The following is an 18,079-nucleotide window of genomic DNA, read 5'->3' on the forward strand; positions in this document are numbered from 1 at the left end:
GATTTGGGAGTCCAACAGACCCAAGTTTAAATCTTGGCACATCTCTTTACTAGTTGTGTGACTTTGTTTCCGAGCTTCTAGGTCTGTAAAATGGGAATGGATAAAGCCCACTTTCAGGTTGCTCTGAAGCTTAAGTGAAATATACATGTAATTCGTTTGGCATTTAAAAAAGTTGCAGAATTATTATTTCAGTGTTCTTCTGGATGAAGGAACACTGACAGAAGAAAACTGGGAAGTATTCAGCTCCCTAAACATTACCAATGTATACATATACTTCCCTGGGTGCATGCCGATGAAAGTAGTACAAGAAATTCGAAATTCATGCCCCCCATGCAGGGTCTGTATCTACGTTAGGGAGTTCAGCCTTTTAATGGAAGTCACAAGCTTCTGAAGTAACTGCAATTTTCAACTTAGTGAAAGATCTAATTCCTTAGGTAGGTCTTATTTGTAGTGAAGCAATGTGCAAAGGAGCTGCTCAAAAAAATAAAGGTTATGGTTATCTTTGCCTTTCTTTTTAAAGATGTGGGCTCCTAACAATTTTTACCATTCACTCAAAAACAGGTGCTCAGAGGAAAAGTTTAGGACTTACAGCCATACATCTGTTCTAGAATTCCTATCCTAGGCAAAGGACTTGGTAGGTATTCTGGAACAGAGGCTGGCATGGAGGTAATCTTTCTATATTGCATGGCTAACTTGTTTTCATTGATTCTTTCTATGGGAGACTTTATTAGTTTTTCCCCAATATGTTTTCTCCTTTTTCCTTATTTATAGAACTCCCTCGCCCTTTGCAACACACACACACACACACACACACACACACACACACACACACACACACCTTGTAGCTGGGCATATGGATGCTTAGGACAAGACTACATTCTCCAGCCTGTCTTGCAGCATGTGTGTGAGGTCACAACCATGTGACTAAATTCTGGCTAACTGAATTTAAGCAAAGGTGTCACGTGTGACTTCTGGGAAGTGTCCTTAAAGGAAAGGAGATGTGCTCTTCTTCTTCCCTTTCTCCTTCCTACAGTCAATTACAACACAGTAGCAGGTGTTTAAGCAGCCAACTTGGACCATGAGGCAGAAAGCCATGTATTGAGGATGAGCAAGATTGAAGAAAGAAAAAACCTTCAGTCATCTTGAACCTGCCTTAGACTCCTGACCTCCACACTTATTTTATATGCATGAGAAATAAACTCCTACCTTTCTGAGGTCCTGGCATTTTAGGTTTTCTGTCACTTACACCTAAACCTAATCCAAACTGATACTTTGCTATATCCACTGTTTATGTTTTCTCTATTCATCATCACATGACAAGCCACTTATAAATGGAGTATGGATTCATCAGTCATTCCCATCATACTCCCAAAATCCCACTCACATCCTCCAGAATGAATTCCACCCACAGTATAGCATCAGAAAGGTCACCTCTCAGACATGGAAAGAAACAGAATTTTTTTTTTTTAAAAACCAGGCACAAAACCCTTCTGTTTATTTTACAGAAAACCCTCTCTATTAAAGATGACTGCTTTCTTCTCCTTTAGCTGGCAACTTTATGAAGTGAAGAAAATTTGCTCTAGCTGCAAGTGACACACACCTCTTAAATGCCTACTATCAATTAAAAATAAAATACTTGTTACTTGCAACTATCCATTAGATACAATGTACTCTAGAAGGAGATCAGGGGCCTTGGCATTCAGACATAGGAACATTTTTTTGGCTTTGCCACTTACTTGCAATGTGACCTTGGTAAGTGACTGAACCTCTTTTTCAGTTTCTTTATCTATAAAATGAGACCTCATACAGTACCTGCCAAAAAAATAAAAATAAATAAGCTAATATGGACAAGGCACACAGCACATAAAGGTGTTAAAATAACAAAAGGCCCTCTTTGTTCTTTTTATTTTTTATTGGTATAAATGAAAGGTTATGGATTTTAAGTCCATAAACCTGTGAGTTAATAAGTTTTAGTCCTTAAACTTTACTAATTTTATAACCATAGTGGCCTTAGCTTCCTTACTTAGTTTTTTACTTACTTACCTAGCTTACCTTACTTACTTACTTACTTACCTTACTTAGTTTCTTCAACTGTCAATCAGGCTTAAAACAACAATCATGATATCATTAATTGTAGCAATAACAACTGTAAACACATTGTATGGTTAGCAGGTGTTGGGGGCTGCGTCAAGTTCTTTGTTTTTATGATTTCATTAAAATCTGATTTTTTTCCTACCTCCTAGGGATGTTTTTAAGGATATAAACAGAATGAAAAAGTGATTATAAGGATACTGTATGGAACAGAATTTTACAAAATTGTAAGGTATATAGAAATACAGAATTATTTTTGATTGAATAGATAATTCCTTTTAAAAGAAGATATCCTGATTTTTAGAAAGTGAAAGATTTCGATTATAACAGGAGGTTAATTTTTTTTTTTCCTTTTCAAAACTTGCACTTAATTTAAGAAGTAATGTAAAATTATATAATGCCAAAATAGAGGCCCATGCTTATGGAACTGCTTACCATAACAAAATGTCCATGCAGAATAGACTGGTTTTCTCTCTTTTCTACTTTAAATAGTCTTCATCATTTGATCCAGGAAAAAAATCTGATAATTCCCAGGAAAAGTATATTATGTACTCATATGTACTGGGTGTAAATATGGATTTAATGCATCTGCATGTACCTTCTTTCTTTTACTTACAAACAAATGTTTATGTTCCAGGATACAGGTTTGTAAATTGACTAGAAATCAGAAATTTCTCCCCTTAGAGAAACAATATTTATGACCGTATCTTACTTACAGTAACTGTTACCATCCCCAACTGAAAATTCTTCCTGATATAAAATCCTTGTATACGGAAACTTTCTTTTGTATATAGCTTTTCCATAAACTCGAGAAAATTTTGGCTAAATTTGAGTCACCCCTAAATTTGATGTAATAAGAGACTAAAGGACTCAGGATTAGGGAGTGAAAAGGAAGAAAAGCAGATGCCAGCAGTGGAGGTTTTTACAGGGCAGCCTTGGAAAAGATAAAGGAAGAATCCAGCCCACAGATGATTAAAAACTGCATTAAAAACAAACAAACAAACAAACAAACAAACAAACAAACCAGACTTAGTTGCCAACATTTAAATACAGAAATTTTCACATAAAAATCCTATGACCTGCATTTTTGGTACAGCCACAAACAGCTGGCCATGCACAGTGCTGTTGAGGTCCTTTTAGACTGGCCCACTTTCATTCTCCATTTGTGGGGAAGCATCCCTCATTTAGACATCTGCCTGGATTGTATTAAAGGCATATGAATTTAAGGTATCTGAGCTTGCACACATACCTCTGTCCTGTATAAAAATGAAAGTCAGTGAAACTGCAGGTCATGGACCCTTAAAAACAAAAGAAAGATCTGGCATGGTTAGCGTTTCCTTATGTCACTAGGACCCTCACGGACCACCAGTCAGTAAAGTCTACATGTGGAGAATCACTGTCATGCAGCCACAGAGCAGCAATTGCTATTGAGGTCAGTGTTCTTCAGACCCAATGGTCTTCTTGCAAAGTTCACCTTCTTGCACCAGATAGCATCTGTGTAACATAAAGCTCATAACAATATTCTGCCCCTTTAAGTGTCTGAGTTTCCGACCCTGGCTTTGAATCAGTTCCCTTCCTGTATCTGTTAGTGAGGGAGGGGGCAGCCCCAAGAAGGGCTCCTGGAGTAGGTATGACATTATCCTGGTCAGAGATATCCCCAGAGATCTCTGTGCATTGGAGAGGTAGGTCTGAGTAACACCTGCTCAATTACACTTGACTTCTCCTTCTAAAGGTAGGTTCAGGGAGGTGAGTATCAACTTGGTCATAAAATCAGAGTGTTATCTATGTTTTGTTTATATTCATTTACTCATAGACTCATCTGTGTTTTATATTGAATGTAGCTCCACTGAGGTAGGGGCTTTGTTTTGTTCACTACCATACCCTTGGAAGTTAGTGCACGGCACGTAATAGACACTCAATTAATATGTGGGGAATAAGTGAATGAATGAAAGCACTACTTTCTTCTTCCTGGAAGTCTTCCAAGATCAGTCCTCCATCATTTCTTCTATGGAGGACTTCAACTGAGGGTCCCAACTGAACTAGACCCCAGGCATTGCTGTAGCTACCCCTCAAATCTAACCTCTACCTTGAGTTATCTTTCTAGAATCCAAATCTGTTGTATCACTTCTCCACTTAAAATGTTGCAATACGTTTCTCACTATTGTTAGGATAAAGTCCAAATTTTAAAATGAGGCTGAGAAGGCCCTTTTAATCTGGCCCCAACCTATCCCTCCCATCCTAGGCAGCCTTACGAAACCTGTGTGTGCCCGGCTCTCTCTTGCACTCCCACCAGACTGTGTGGCAAGTTCCTAATTCACTTATCAGGTCTCAGCTTAAGTCTTCCATACGTTCTCACCACTACCACTTATTCCCTTATTATCACACTTATATCTGTTGGATTGTCTGTTGGTTGCCCAGCAGGCTTGTCCGTCTTGTGACAAGACACCTGTATCCCTGGTCACTTGTATCCCTGGCACCTCTTCAAGAAGGCAGCAAGGAGACTTCTATTGAATAAACATATTTTATTTTGTGCCAGGTTCAGTGCCATGCTTTGTAATCCTCTACTTCATTATTTCATAGATGAGAGAGAAGTTGAGGCTCAGCGAAGTGAAGTAATTTGCCCAGGGTTAGGATTCAAATGTGAGTCCAGGGACCCTGCAGTTTGCTTCTTTTCACTGTGCTGCGTAGTGGCCTTAGCCTTTCCTTTCTAACAGAGAAGCCGAGGCAGCATACCTGTGTCTGAGTGCCCCAATGGCGTGCACATCTATTACCTCAGGAAGAAAGAATGTCTGAGGAGATGGAATTTGCAACCGGTTACAAAGAACTGCACACACAAATATGAATAAAGCCTCTTGAACACCAGAGTAAAGGAATGCAGGTCAAATAATTGCCCTGCCCAGTGTTTCCCTCTCCCTCTATTACCCAGCTCCTCTCATTTGCATACATGAGGTCTCAAGTGGAAGATAACTTGGTGGAAAATTCCAGGAGCTTTGCATTAAAAGCAAAAGCTCAAGAAATAAAGAAAGAATTTTAAATTCACTTTGTTTTAACTCATGATTATTCTAATTTAAAAGCTCAGATTTAGTAATGTGTTGACAGCCAACTAGGCATAGAAAACTGTAGCAAGTCTCTGGAAAAACAAGTCTTGTTTGGCTGGGTTTTTTTTGTTGTTGTTGTTTTGTTTTTGTTTTTTGAGACAGAGTCTCACTTTGTCGCCCAGACTGGAGTGCAGTGGCGTGACATCAGCTCATTGCAACCTCCGCCTCCTGGGTTCAAGCAATTTCTCATGCCTCAGCCTCCCGAGGAGCTGGGATTACAGGTGTGCACCACCACACCCAACTAATTTTTGCATTTTTAGTAGAGACAGGGTTTCACCGTGTTGGCCAGGCTGGTCTAGAACTCCTGACCTTAAGTGATCCACCCGCTTCAGCCTTCAAAAGTGCTGGGATTACAGGCGTGAACCACTGCGCCTGGCCTTGTTTGGCTGTTATGAAAACAAAGTAAATCATGATAGTGAAGAAGAAAAAGATGAGGAAAAATAACTAACATTAATTATGAGCCAGGTACATACGTTGCCATTTAATCCTCCTAAAAAGCCTGTGAAGTTAGGCAGTATCCGTACTCCCATTTTACAGATGTCAAAATTATGGCACAGAGATGTCAAGTAATTTGTTCAAGGTCACATGGCTAGGAGAAACAGAAAAGATTAGGATCCAGTCCCGCTGTTTCCAAAACCTGCTCTTATTCCGCAATGCCAACTTTCCAGTTTGTGTAATACTAATTGTTGAATAAAATGTATAGGAGGCCATTGGTTTGAACTGAGCTCCTGTATTAGGCCCAACAGACCAAAGCCAAAATGGAGTTATTCATGCTGAAGTTCCATGCCACCAAGTTGAAACTAAGTTGTTCATCTGACCTTTCAAGAAACCAGCAGAGAAAGGTAACAGCCAAACTACCAAACAAGCCAGTTTTAGCTGGCATGATAAGGAAGCCCCGTCCGCTTTAACCTTTGCAAAGAAAGTAACGGAAATAATCAATTTTCTGCTCCCTCTTCCTACTTTCCTCAGCCCTTTTCTGTCTATAAAGTCAGCTTCCTCTGCTCAGCTTATTGGAATACTCATTCTGTTCTATAGAATGAGGTGTTGCCTAATTCTAGAATTGCAAGTAAAAACTAAAGATCTTACCCGCCTCTACTGAAAATACAAAAAATTAGCTGGGCGTGGTGGCGCAGGAGAATGGCGTCAACCCGGGAGGCTGAGCTTGCAGTGAGCCCAGATGGCGCCACTGCACTCCAGCCTGGGCAACAGAGCGAGACATCCTCTCAAAAAAAAAAAAGAGAGAGATCTTTAAATTTGTTTGTAAGTTTGTTTTCTGAGAAATATAAATGACATTTTCTAATCATTAGATTTACATTTGTTCCAGAAGATTTTATTTCAAAATATAGCACAGAATTAGACTAATAACATTTCAATCTTACCAATGTGTTCTTCACAATATGAATCTGCATGAAGTTGGTATCATGCTTAATTCATTTTAAAGTAAAAATGTAAAGGAAGAAAGAAAACTCCTTTGGGGGAAGAATCTGAAGGTAAGACTGAGGAAATTACAAGTGACTGTAGAAGTTCCACATTTTAACCTAAGAGAAACTAAAGGACCTCCAATAAAATCAAGTTTTACAATGATGTGCTAGCTACTGTTACCAAGAGGGACAATATAAATATTCAAGTTCAAAAGCATGCAACAACCTTACCAACTTATAAATAGTATGCTGCAGAAATGAGTGGTACTATTGTCTCCTATTAATCTAGAGGATTTTACAAAACAAAACAAAACAAAACAAAGCAAACAAACAAAAAAAAAAAAAACACAGCTCTTTATGTAAAAAATAATTGTGAAGGGTTTGAGGTTGAACATGTAGATGTGGATCTCCTGGGCAACAGAAAGCCTAAGACCAAACATAACAGGAAAAGTCAGTTAGTCATGGAAAACTGTAATAATTCAGTAGCTGGTTAAGTCCTTGTTCTAACTAAATGACATCATCTGGAAGAAAGACACTGTGGTGCTTGTCCAGAAAATTTCAGTCATTTCCCTTCCTGTCATACAGAGTATATGGTTTTAGTTTTACCTCCCTTTCATAACTTTTGCCTTGATACTCTCCAAGGGTGATTATTACTTCACTTCCCCATGGTCAATGTCAGGTCTGTCTGTCACCAAAGTATTTAATAGGTCAGTACTTTGCCGTAAGACAATGGTTCTCAATTCTTTGCATTGCATGTCATGTCCCAAATCAAAACTCCAAATTTTTTTACAATCATGATCATGAACTAATAAATGTCACAGGAGAGTGGGGCTGTAGCTCAGCAGATGGCTTTCTCCCTGTCACCTGCAGATGTCATTGCTCCAGTCATGCTGTGTTCACATTTTACATCTCTGCTTTCCTCTGGGAAATCTGGGAAGGCTGGGTGCATGATCACTCCTCCCTGGCAGGTCTCCCTTGCAAGTAGTACATCAAAGCCTCACTGAGTTCCAAGCAGTCACTTCGCCAGCCCACCAACCAAGACTCCTCCGATTCCTCAATGCTCCCCTCTACCCCTAGCTTCTGATGATTCAACATGCTTTATTATGGCTTGTATTTCTGCTATTCTCTCTTCCAATGACCCCACCTTGTCTTAGTTCAGGAGTCCTTTTCTTAAAACTAGTATCTCCCCACTAGAATGCATTCTCACCACCATCGGACACCACTCCCTAGCAAACTTCTTTTATTCCATCTTCTACACTGTGTCCAGTGATCTGTCTGACCTGCAGTGGCTCTGCCCAAATCCAAGCACCTTAGCACACATAAGGCCTGCTATGATCTACTTTTTGCCTCCATCCTTGTCTGGTTCACCAAATCTTAGTTCTTACACATTCACATGGCTTGCTTCCTTTAAAATGCAGATTGCCAAACTCTAACCTCAGTGATTTTGATTCATTATGGCTGGGGAGAGGCCCAGAGTCTGCACATCAAATGCTACTAATATATATCTGATGCAGCAAAACCCTGGAGAAACACTGCTCCACAGCCTCCCTCTTACTATTGGCTTCCATCAACACAACCTACTCTATGGCCATACAGTACCCAGTGCAAACTGCTCTTCCTTGTCTCCATAATTTTACATAACGCTGTTCCCTCTGCCTGGAATATCTCCTTCCACATCCTCCTGGCAAATTCTAATTATTTTTCAGGACCCAGCTCAAGATTCTCCTCCTCTAACCTACCCAAATGAAGTGAACACTTTCTTCGGACCACCACTGTGTCTATAGCATAGTTTTACCACATTTATTACTCAGTCCAGGGACTGCTTGCATGTCAGGTACCCCTGTCTGGGTATCAGAGGTATAGTCCCAGCTCTGACCCCTTACTGGCTGTGATGTCTTGGGCAAGTTACTTAGCATCTGCAAGTCTGTCTCATCTGTAAATTGAGCCAACAGAAGTACCTATCCCATTCATCCCATTCACCTGTTGGTACTATCCTGGGAAGTACTACTACTAGTGAGGAAACTGAGGCAGAGAGATTAAGTACATTTCCAAAGATCACATAGCTAGTGAGTGGAAGAGCTGGGATTATTAGCCTTGAACAGTCTCGCTCATGCCCACATTCTTAACCACCGGAGACCTATCTTCCCTACTAGGAAATAGGCTGGCTAGGGAAGGTTAGTTGTGCTGCCAAATGTCTAAGTTTGGTTCTATCCTGCTCTAAGGTCACTAATAGTCTTCAGCAGACCGTGTTTAGCAGAAGAATTGGAGCAGAAACAGGGAGGGCTAAGGGACTTATTAACCATATCTATATCGCAGCTCTATAGTACAGTTTACTGCTTCTTTAACGAGTCCCTGATTTCTGTCTGGCTTTCTTAGGTCTTCCCATTCTACCTCACACCTACAAGACCAAACACGACATCATTTCTTCTGTGATAGAGGTCAGAGTCCCCAGGCTGATCAAATCAGAATCTCTAGGAGCGGGTCCCAGATGCCCATGCTTTTTTAAGAGGACATCACCCTGCTTCCACCCATCATCCCAGCAAGCAGCTAGAGTTGGACACCACTGCCAGGAGCCTTTCCCCTCCCTTGGGCAGCTTCTTGCATCTGGAGATCATCTCTGTGGTGAGACCTATCATTTTATTATAATACTATTTTTTGGCCTCTCCTAGGGGCTCCTAATCATTTTTGTGCCATGGAGGGCCCCTTTGGCACTCTGGGGAAGCCTGTGGACCCCTTCTCAGAATGATATCTTTACATGCATATAGTAAAAAACAGGATCACAAAGAAAATCAATTATATTGAAATACAAGTATATTGACCACTAGAGGTGAGTTCTTTGGCCTTGACCTTGAGGTTCGGAATCTAGTCCTTTTGTGTGTAGGGGTCTAACACAGAAAATTCTTGCTGGAAGAAAAAATTCGAGAATAAGCCACACCTACTCCCTGTTGAGAATCACTGTATTAGTAGCAGAAAAGTTCTCTACCTGAGGGAGACTTCAGCAATGCACCATTTCAGCGTGATGAGACCCAACTGTTATGCAATCCACTTCTGAAACAAGCTATTAAAGCACCTGAAAATCTGAAAATTGGCAGCCTGTTAAAGAAGTCATAAAATTAAAATTCTGAACATGGTATTATCACTTAGAGACTTTGCAAAATCTTTCTCTCTTACCCATCAGAAACCGTAGAGGTCGGAAGCTGTGGCTGACTCAGAGGTTTCTGTACTCAAATGAGAAAAAGTAGAGATTTCAACTTAATTCTTGCTCTGTAGGCAGAAAAATGCCCCCATCCTCCCATATGATTATGTTCTGATCCCCAGAACCTGTGAATATGCTACTTTACATGGCAAAAGGGGCTCTGTAGATGTGATGACGTTAAAGATCTTGCTATGGGGAGACTATCCTGGATTACCTGGGTGGGCCCAATGTAGTTACATGGGTCCTCATAAGAGAGAGGAAGGAGAGTCATAGAGGAGATAGGATGACAGATGCGGAAGTCAGAATGATGTGGAGCCATGACCCAAGCAATGCAGGCAGCCTCTAGAAATTGGAAAAGGCAAGAAAACAGGTCGGGTGCAGGGGCTCACACCTGTAATCCCAGCACTTTGGGAGACTGAGGCAAGTCACTTGAGGCCAGGAGTTTGAGACCAGCCTGGGCAACATGGTGGAAACCCCGTCTCTACTAAAAATTCAAAAATTAGCCAGGCATGGTGGCACACGCCTGTAATCCCAGCTACTTGGGAGGCTGAGACATGAGAATCACTTGAACCCGGAAGGCAGAAGTTGCAGTGAGATGAGATGGCACCACTGCACTCCAGCCTGGGCAACAGAGTGGGACTCGGATTCTCCACTAGAGCCTGCAGAAGGAATCAGCCTTGCCAACAACCTGATTTTAGCCCTCTAAGACCATTTCAGACTTCTGGCCTTCAGAAATATAAAATAATAAATACGTGTTGTTTTAACCCGCCGAGTTTGTGGTAATTTGCTGATGGGGCAATAGGTAACTAATAACTAATACACCTGCCTGTGTCAAATAGGCAAGAAAATGGCTAACAGACACAATATAAGAGAAAGAACCAAGCACAAAGGGTGGATTTATCCTTTATGCCAGTGGTTTTCAATCCTGACTGCATGTGAAAATCACCTAGGAAGCTGAGAGAGACAGAGAGAGAGAGCACGCACAAGAGTGCACTCGCTAATGCTAGGGTCCTAAATGAATCAGAATTTTAGGGTGGGGGGTGTGATTTCTTGGGTCTGAACATGTTAAACGTGCTCAAGGATTATGATACATGGGGAGGGCTAAGAATCCTGCCACATATTAACAAAAGTAGGGTAAGTTACAGTTTGTACACAGCTCTTTTCATCCGAGATAAAAATACACTTGGTTGCAAACATTTTCATTAACTCTTATAAGACCATTGTGAGTCAACGAGATGGCAAACACACAGTGAAAACAAGCAGAGAGAAGAAAACAGGTTGCTTAAGGCTATTGACAAATTCCTGACTCAGTTCAAAACTGCATCCAAATTCTTTCTAAAATTTTAATTCAGTACGCTAGCCACTAGAACAGAACACATCTCCACACCCAACCCACATAAAATCTCCATTCCAATGAACAAACTAGCAACTTGTAAATAAACATGAAAACCAAAGGCCTGAAAAGTGGTTAAAGCATTTGAATTTTTTAAAATTCTCTTGCCAAAACCTTATAAATGACAAGCCAGCCACTTCAAATCCTTACTAGAGATGAGCAAGAGAACTGTAGCCATTTCCTTCTAGGCCAATGACTGAAAACTAATAAACAACTAAAATGACAACTAATTGTGTGAATGAAATACAGATATCTAAGCAAACAAACATTCTACTATTAAATTTTACGGCATCTAAAAAGTCTGTACCCAAACCACAGATGATTATCAAAATAATAACAACATGTTACCATTTATGAAGCCTTTATTGTGTTCCAGACAATTGTCAAGTGCTTTACCACATACAATCCTGTAACAGCCTTGCAGTACCAGCGTTTATCCTCACATCCAGGATGAAGCAACTGAGCTCCACAGGGTGAGACTCTTAAGTGGTAGAGCTGGAACTCAAAGCCAAGTCTGTCCTATGCCCCAAGCCATGCTCTTCCACACGGCCTGAGTCTCCTCTGCCTCCATATATTTGGGGCACAGCCTGGCACTTGACAGGCCTCTAATAAAGGCTCATTGAACTGAGCTGAATACCATACAAGGAGGGCACTATCAGTACCAACTCCATCATCTCCAGAAATGAACAAACAAAAGAATTGTACCAAAAAGAGACGCCCATGGAATTCTAATCTTTAGAAGAAAATGAGTCACTTTTTTTCTAGGCCCAAGATAGACACATGCAGATAAAAATAATTATTATGGGCACACACGTTCATACCCCAAATAGAACATGACTTTTTTAAAAATGTCAAAAGTTAAATAAGAATATTACCCAGCATTCCATTTTCCAGGATTTTAAAAATAAATTGAGACTTTTCCTCATTAAGATAAAAGTATTTTCTAATAATCATTGGGGAATAACCTGTATGATAATCAAAAGGGATTAATAGATTCCCTCCTTGTTCTTTATCAATAACAGATTCCTCTCTCACTAATACTACCCTGTTTTGTAGCCAGATAAGTGAATACAACTGATAATAAAGGCCAACAAGGAAGGGAGAAAGCAAAGGAAGCCATAGGCTTCTGCTCTGATGCTAAGACTGTGAGAAGGATGTTTCCCAGGCTCCTTTCTCACCCAGCTCCCTGCTAGATCCTGCCAATGGGAGGCACAGGGGAATGGCCAGTGAGAGGAGGGCCCAACTCCTGTGGGATACGCCTCCAGCAACTGCAGAGAAAGCTGGCCCTTGGGCACCTCTGCTCTGATTTGACTGAGGCTGCCAGATGCCCCAAGCAGGACTCTGTCTCCCCTCCCTGAGGGCTATGCCTGAACAACAGCAGGCACCTGCCGGGAAGGTTCTGGTAACACCGCCTCTTCCCTTTTGTTGTCTTAGTCCCAGGGGTGGTGGCTGCTTCTTGCAGTTACTAGTCTCTGGGTTATCTTGGTTTCCACATTTTGCTCTTTCTGTGTTTTTTCACTTGTTTACCTGATTCCTTGCATAAAATCTGCTCCCTGAAATTCTTAGAATGGTTTCTATTTGCTGATGGGCCCCTGGGCTGATATGACAATGAAACTGAGAGAGGTTAAACATGAGATTGCACCTCCCTGCACTGAGTGGTTGGATCTACTTGTTATCTGCGCTATTCCTTTGAGGCAGTTCCAGGGCCACCTTATCCCCTTGCCTTAGGCTATCTATTCAATTGTCTTTCACAAGAAGTCCAAGGCAGGCAAGGTGTGAGGGGTCTGCCCAGACTCAGCCCACATTCTGATTGCTCAGAAGCGGTTTTAGAGCCAAACTTTCCATGCTGAGGATAATTGCAGGATTCTAAAAAAAGAATATTAAAATAAATAACATAAACAAAACTTTTTCACAACACAATTTGGTTCAAAGGATTAAGAAACAAATCCCATTTTTAATGTAAAAATCTTAAAATAGCATGATAAAGGCAGAAAGCCAAAGCTTAGGGGAAAAAAATGCTTCTAAGTGGACATGAAAAATTTTGAAAATATGAAATGTGTAAGTATTTTTTCAAAGTCAGATCCCCTCAATGTGCAGAGAAAGATGGAAATAGCATTTTTGTTTTCTTTTTGAGACAGTCTCGCTGTGTCACCCAGGCTGGAATGCAGGGGCTCAACCTCGGCTCACTGCAACCTTCACCTCCTGGGTTCAAGCGATTCTCCTACCCCAGCTTCCCAAGTAGCTGGGACCACAGGTACGTACCACCACGCCCAGCTAAATTTTTCTATTTTTAGTAGAGACGGGGTTTCACCATGTTGGCCAGGCTGTTCTGGAACTCCTGACCTCAAGTGATCTACCCACCTTTCAAAGCGCTGGGATTACAGACATGAGCCACTACACCCAGCCGGAAATAGTCTTTTAAAGGAAGATTGTAACTTCACTCAAATTATTACCAAGAAAGGAAACTGAGCATATGAAGGACATACATTAACACATTCTAATGCTGACCAAGTTCCTTTTTCATAAAAACCGTATAAGTTATATCCAATAAAAAGTTTCTATAAAAGATAACATTTTAATGATTCACTAAAAGCATTTCCAATTTCTATGAACTTTCAGCCCAGCTGCTGAGTAGAGTCTGAGGAGTAGAGGAGCACTCTTTCAGACCAGTAAATACCAAAGCTTTCCGCGGAAAACATCCATTTCCCAAAAGTTGCCCGTCTTAATCCAAGTACAAAGTCCAGGGAGAGGGGGCCCTGGCCAAGGACTGAGAATATGACCCTTCTGGTGGTGGGGGCGGTTGCAGCAAACAATCAAATCACCGGTTTCGGATGATTAGCTGCGATCTCCAGCTCCTTCTGATCACTGACTGCTCACTTTTTCAGTGGAGCTGCCCACAGGATGGACTGCCCCTTCCAGGCTGACAGGATTGTTCTGCTCACCACTGTAGTTTTAGTGCTTATCATAAATCAATAAATTGGAATTGCTGTTTTACACATCAGGTTTGGAATCTTGGTTTACTGGGTACATCCCTGATAAATAAAATGATCTTTCTTATGAGAACAAAATCAGTTTCTGGTCCACGAGGCTAAGGGTCACACCCTGAATTATGTAATCTTATCATTCTCAGAGTATGATCCCTGGACCAGCAGGATCGGCGTTACCCAGGACTTGTTTGAAATACAAATTTTGGGGCCCAACCCTAGACCTCCTGAATCAGGAGTGTGGAGCCGAGCAATTGTGTTTCAAACAAGTGTTCCAGGGGATTCTGATTCCTGCTCAAGTTTGAGCGCCACTAAATTGAAATGACAGTTATTTGGAGGTGGGGGATTATGGTTAATTTTGTGTCAGCTTTGTTAGGACATGGTGCACAGTTGTTTGTCAATACCAGGTGAGATGCTGCTGTGAAGGTTTGCTTTTGATGTGATTAACATTTAAATCAGTCAATTTTGAGTAAAGCAGATTACTCTCCATAAAGTGGGTCAGTCTCATCCAATCGGTTGACGACATTAAGAGAAAAGAGAGGTCCCCTGAAAAGGAAGAAATTCTGCCTCCAGACAGCCTTTAGACTCAAGATTGCAACATCAACTTTCGCTGGAATTTCCAGCCTGCTGGCCTGGACTTGCCAGCCCTTGCAACTGCAGGAGCCAGTTCTTTAAAATCAATCTCTCTCTCTGTCTTTCTCTCTCTGTGTGTGTATATATACACTACCAATCAATATATATACACATACACACATATATACACACATACACACACACCTTGTATACATACACATATACAGGTTGAGTATCTCTCATCTGAAATGCTTGGGACTAGAAGTTTCTCAAATGTTGGATTTTGTTGGATTTTGGAATATTTGCATTATGCTTACTGGTGAGGCATCCCTAATCTGAAAATCTGAAATACTCCTAAGCATTTCCTATAAGCATCATGTCAGCCCTCAAAAAGCTTAGAATTTTGGAGCATTTTATATTTCAGATTTTTAAATTACAGACGCTCAATTTTATACATATAGGGTGCAATATATATTTTATATATATTACATATATAATATATGTAACATATATATTACATGTATAACATACATATATGTTATATATACACACACATACACATACCAATAGGGTGTAATATATATAAGTACAACATATATACATATATAATATATACGTACAACATATATATATAAAAAACACCCTATTGGTACATGTGTGTATATATATATTACACATATATATAATTATACCCTATTGGTTATGTTTCTCTGAAGAACCCTGACAAATACAGGGTTCATATGTTCATATGTTTAATGCATGTATCCTACATTAGGACTAGGATTTTATCATTTTTTATTTTTAGCACTGTATGCTCAGTGCCTAGTATGTAGTAGTTAGGCTCTCCATGCATATTTTTGGTGAATGAATGAACTGTGGTGAACTGACTGAGAAAGGGAATTGGATAATTTGGCCCTGAGAGGGGGCTCCTGGAACTCAGCCAACCCTGAAAATACCTCCACTGAATTCCTCTGGGCAATAAACCTCTCCTCAGGAATCTTCTAGAGTGTGTAGATGAACCAACAGGAAATCACATCCAGGAATTGTGTTGAGTGTCTCTGTATTTAATTTCTTACAAGTGAAAGAATGCTCTACACTCGGCAGGCCACTCTTCAGCTTTGCTTCTATCCACGGGCCATGACTTTAAGTGCAGTCACTGCATTTGGCACTTGTGTAACGCCTTGTATTTAAAACCAGCTTTTAGAGTAGATCCCTATCAGTACTTCGTTTTTCTGGAAAGAGTGAAATTGAAAACTTAGCCTCAAATATCATCTATTTTAGTGTCAGCCCCAGTACAGTAATCTAAATAAGGTGCTTTCCTGAGTGATGGGAACAGACTTTGAGGACGACACTCATCTCTACTCCCACGTCACACCCTCTGTGGGGCCAGCTCACTCAGAACAGCAGCAGAGCTTAGTCTCCAGGCTGCGGAGATTGTTGTAATACTATTGAAAACGGGTCAAAAGTCATCTCGATAAGATTATTTTGAAACCTTCAGGATAGCAATTCCATCTGCTATATGAAATCACAAAAAGTAAACATTCCTTGGTTAACCTTCGTCATTCCCCCACGTAAGTCTCAATCACATTTCTTTGAAACCATGCTGGATTTTCAGTGCTGGCTGATGGGATTCAGGCTCAGAGGAGGGCAGTTGGTCCAAATGTGTGAAGTGGACCAAACTGGCCAGAGGGGAGGACTTAAGGCCCAACTAATGCTTCTTCAACTCAGTAGCCAGGCCTCAGTTTGAAACTTTGAAAGTGCTGTTAAAGTGCAAAGTGTTCCTTCCCTTGGAAGAGGAAAAAAACTAAGACTTCGTTTGGTGAATTTGCTCTCCACTTATCTGGCAATTTGCTCTCCACAAATCTGGCATGGTTTCAAAGAAATGGGATTGAGGTTTATGTAGGGGAATGATGAAGGTTAACCAAGGAATATTTACTTTTTCTGATTTCATATAGTAGATGGAATTGCTATCCTGGAGGTTTCAAACACAGAGTACAAGGAAAGACATTCATTATTTCACTAGGAATCCATTCTGCTCACTAAGCTCCTACCAGATGCTGGGGCAGCCTCTGGGGCAGGGCCCAGGTAAGGCTGACAGTCATCTAGTGTCCAGAGAAGGAACCAAGAAGCCTGAGCCAAGTGTGTATGAGTGTATGTGGGCTAAAGAGTGATGGAAAAAGTAGAGGGAGATGACACAGCAGCTTTCAGTGTTTACAAAGACAAGCGACACCTAAACCAAACAAAAAGGACTGGAGGCTAGGCAGAGGCGTATATCCTATATTCAGCCCATATGGGAGCTACTTTGAAGTCAATTTTAAATTAAGTCTCATATGAGAGTTGGAATTCTAACTCAACCACTTACTAGCCACATGGAAGTTACTAAATCTTCCTAGGTCTTAATGTTCTCATTTTTTACTCTAAAGGGGTACAAAGTTTGTTAAGAGGACAAAAATAAGATTACATAGGTCAAATCCCTAGTATCTAATCAGACCTAAAGTCAACCCTCAACAAGTCTTCTCCTTGCCAGTGAATACCAAAGCTGGCCAGTCACGCACCTACTCAGACTCACTGTGAGTTCTTCTTTGTCTTCAAAACTCTATTCAGTGTTCACTTTAATTTTTACAAAAATATTGGGCTTTTTAAAGGGGGAAAGGGTTACTCTAAACTATTTGTCTTGAAAACTGAGGCCCCAGGGAAGGATTCTACATGCTGTGGCTGGTCCGGCTATGACGCTTCATTTCTATTAGCCATCTCCCCACTACACACAGACCACAATCACACCACAAAACACACACGCACACACAGTGCACACGCACATACATACACACACACACTTTGATTCAGAGTCGCTTCACTGCTTAACTGACTAAAGGTGAGAAACTAAACTATGATTTATGACCATTCCTTCTCATTTCAGTTTCAGCAACACGAAATCCATTTCTCAGTACATTTCAAGGAAGAATAGTCATTGACATTTAAGAAACATTAATCTTTTTGAATAGACATATGCCAATACCTCTAATAGGAATTAATAACAACTCAAATCCATATGAATCCATTTTGGCTCAATTTGAATAATTTGAGAACTATAATAATCTTTAAAAGTATCTTTTAATTTCATTATACTTGAAGATAGTGATGTTGATGTCCATATGACATCACAATAAGGGTATTATAGATGATTTAGAGGTTAGGAAATGTCTATTAAAACTTGCTGGAATAAAAAGCAGACTTTTTAGATTACTATATTTGCTGAAAAGGAGACCTATGTTTAAATCATTCTAACCAATAAAGAATAAACAGAGTTTGCTTCATGGCACTAC

General features: G+C 40.5%; 1 protein-coding gene across 4 annotated transcripts in view; it reads right to left on the bottom strand.

Moving 5' to 3' along the window:
* The window catches only part of LOC111550120 (schwannomin-interacting protein 1), a 633,181-nt gene that overhangs the window by 94,212 nt on the left and 520,890 nt on the right, over positions 1-18,079 (bottom strand). The window lies entirely within an intron of this gene.

Source organism: Piliocolobus tephrosceles, chromosome 2, assembly GCF_002776525.5.
Source record: "Piliocolobus tephrosceles isolate RC106 chromosome 2, ASM277652v3, whole genome shotgun sequence".
In the NCBI taxonomy this organism is placed as follows: domain Eukaryota; kingdom Metazoa; phylum Chordata; class Mammalia; order Primates; family Cercopithecidae; genus Piliocolobus; species Piliocolobus tephrosceles.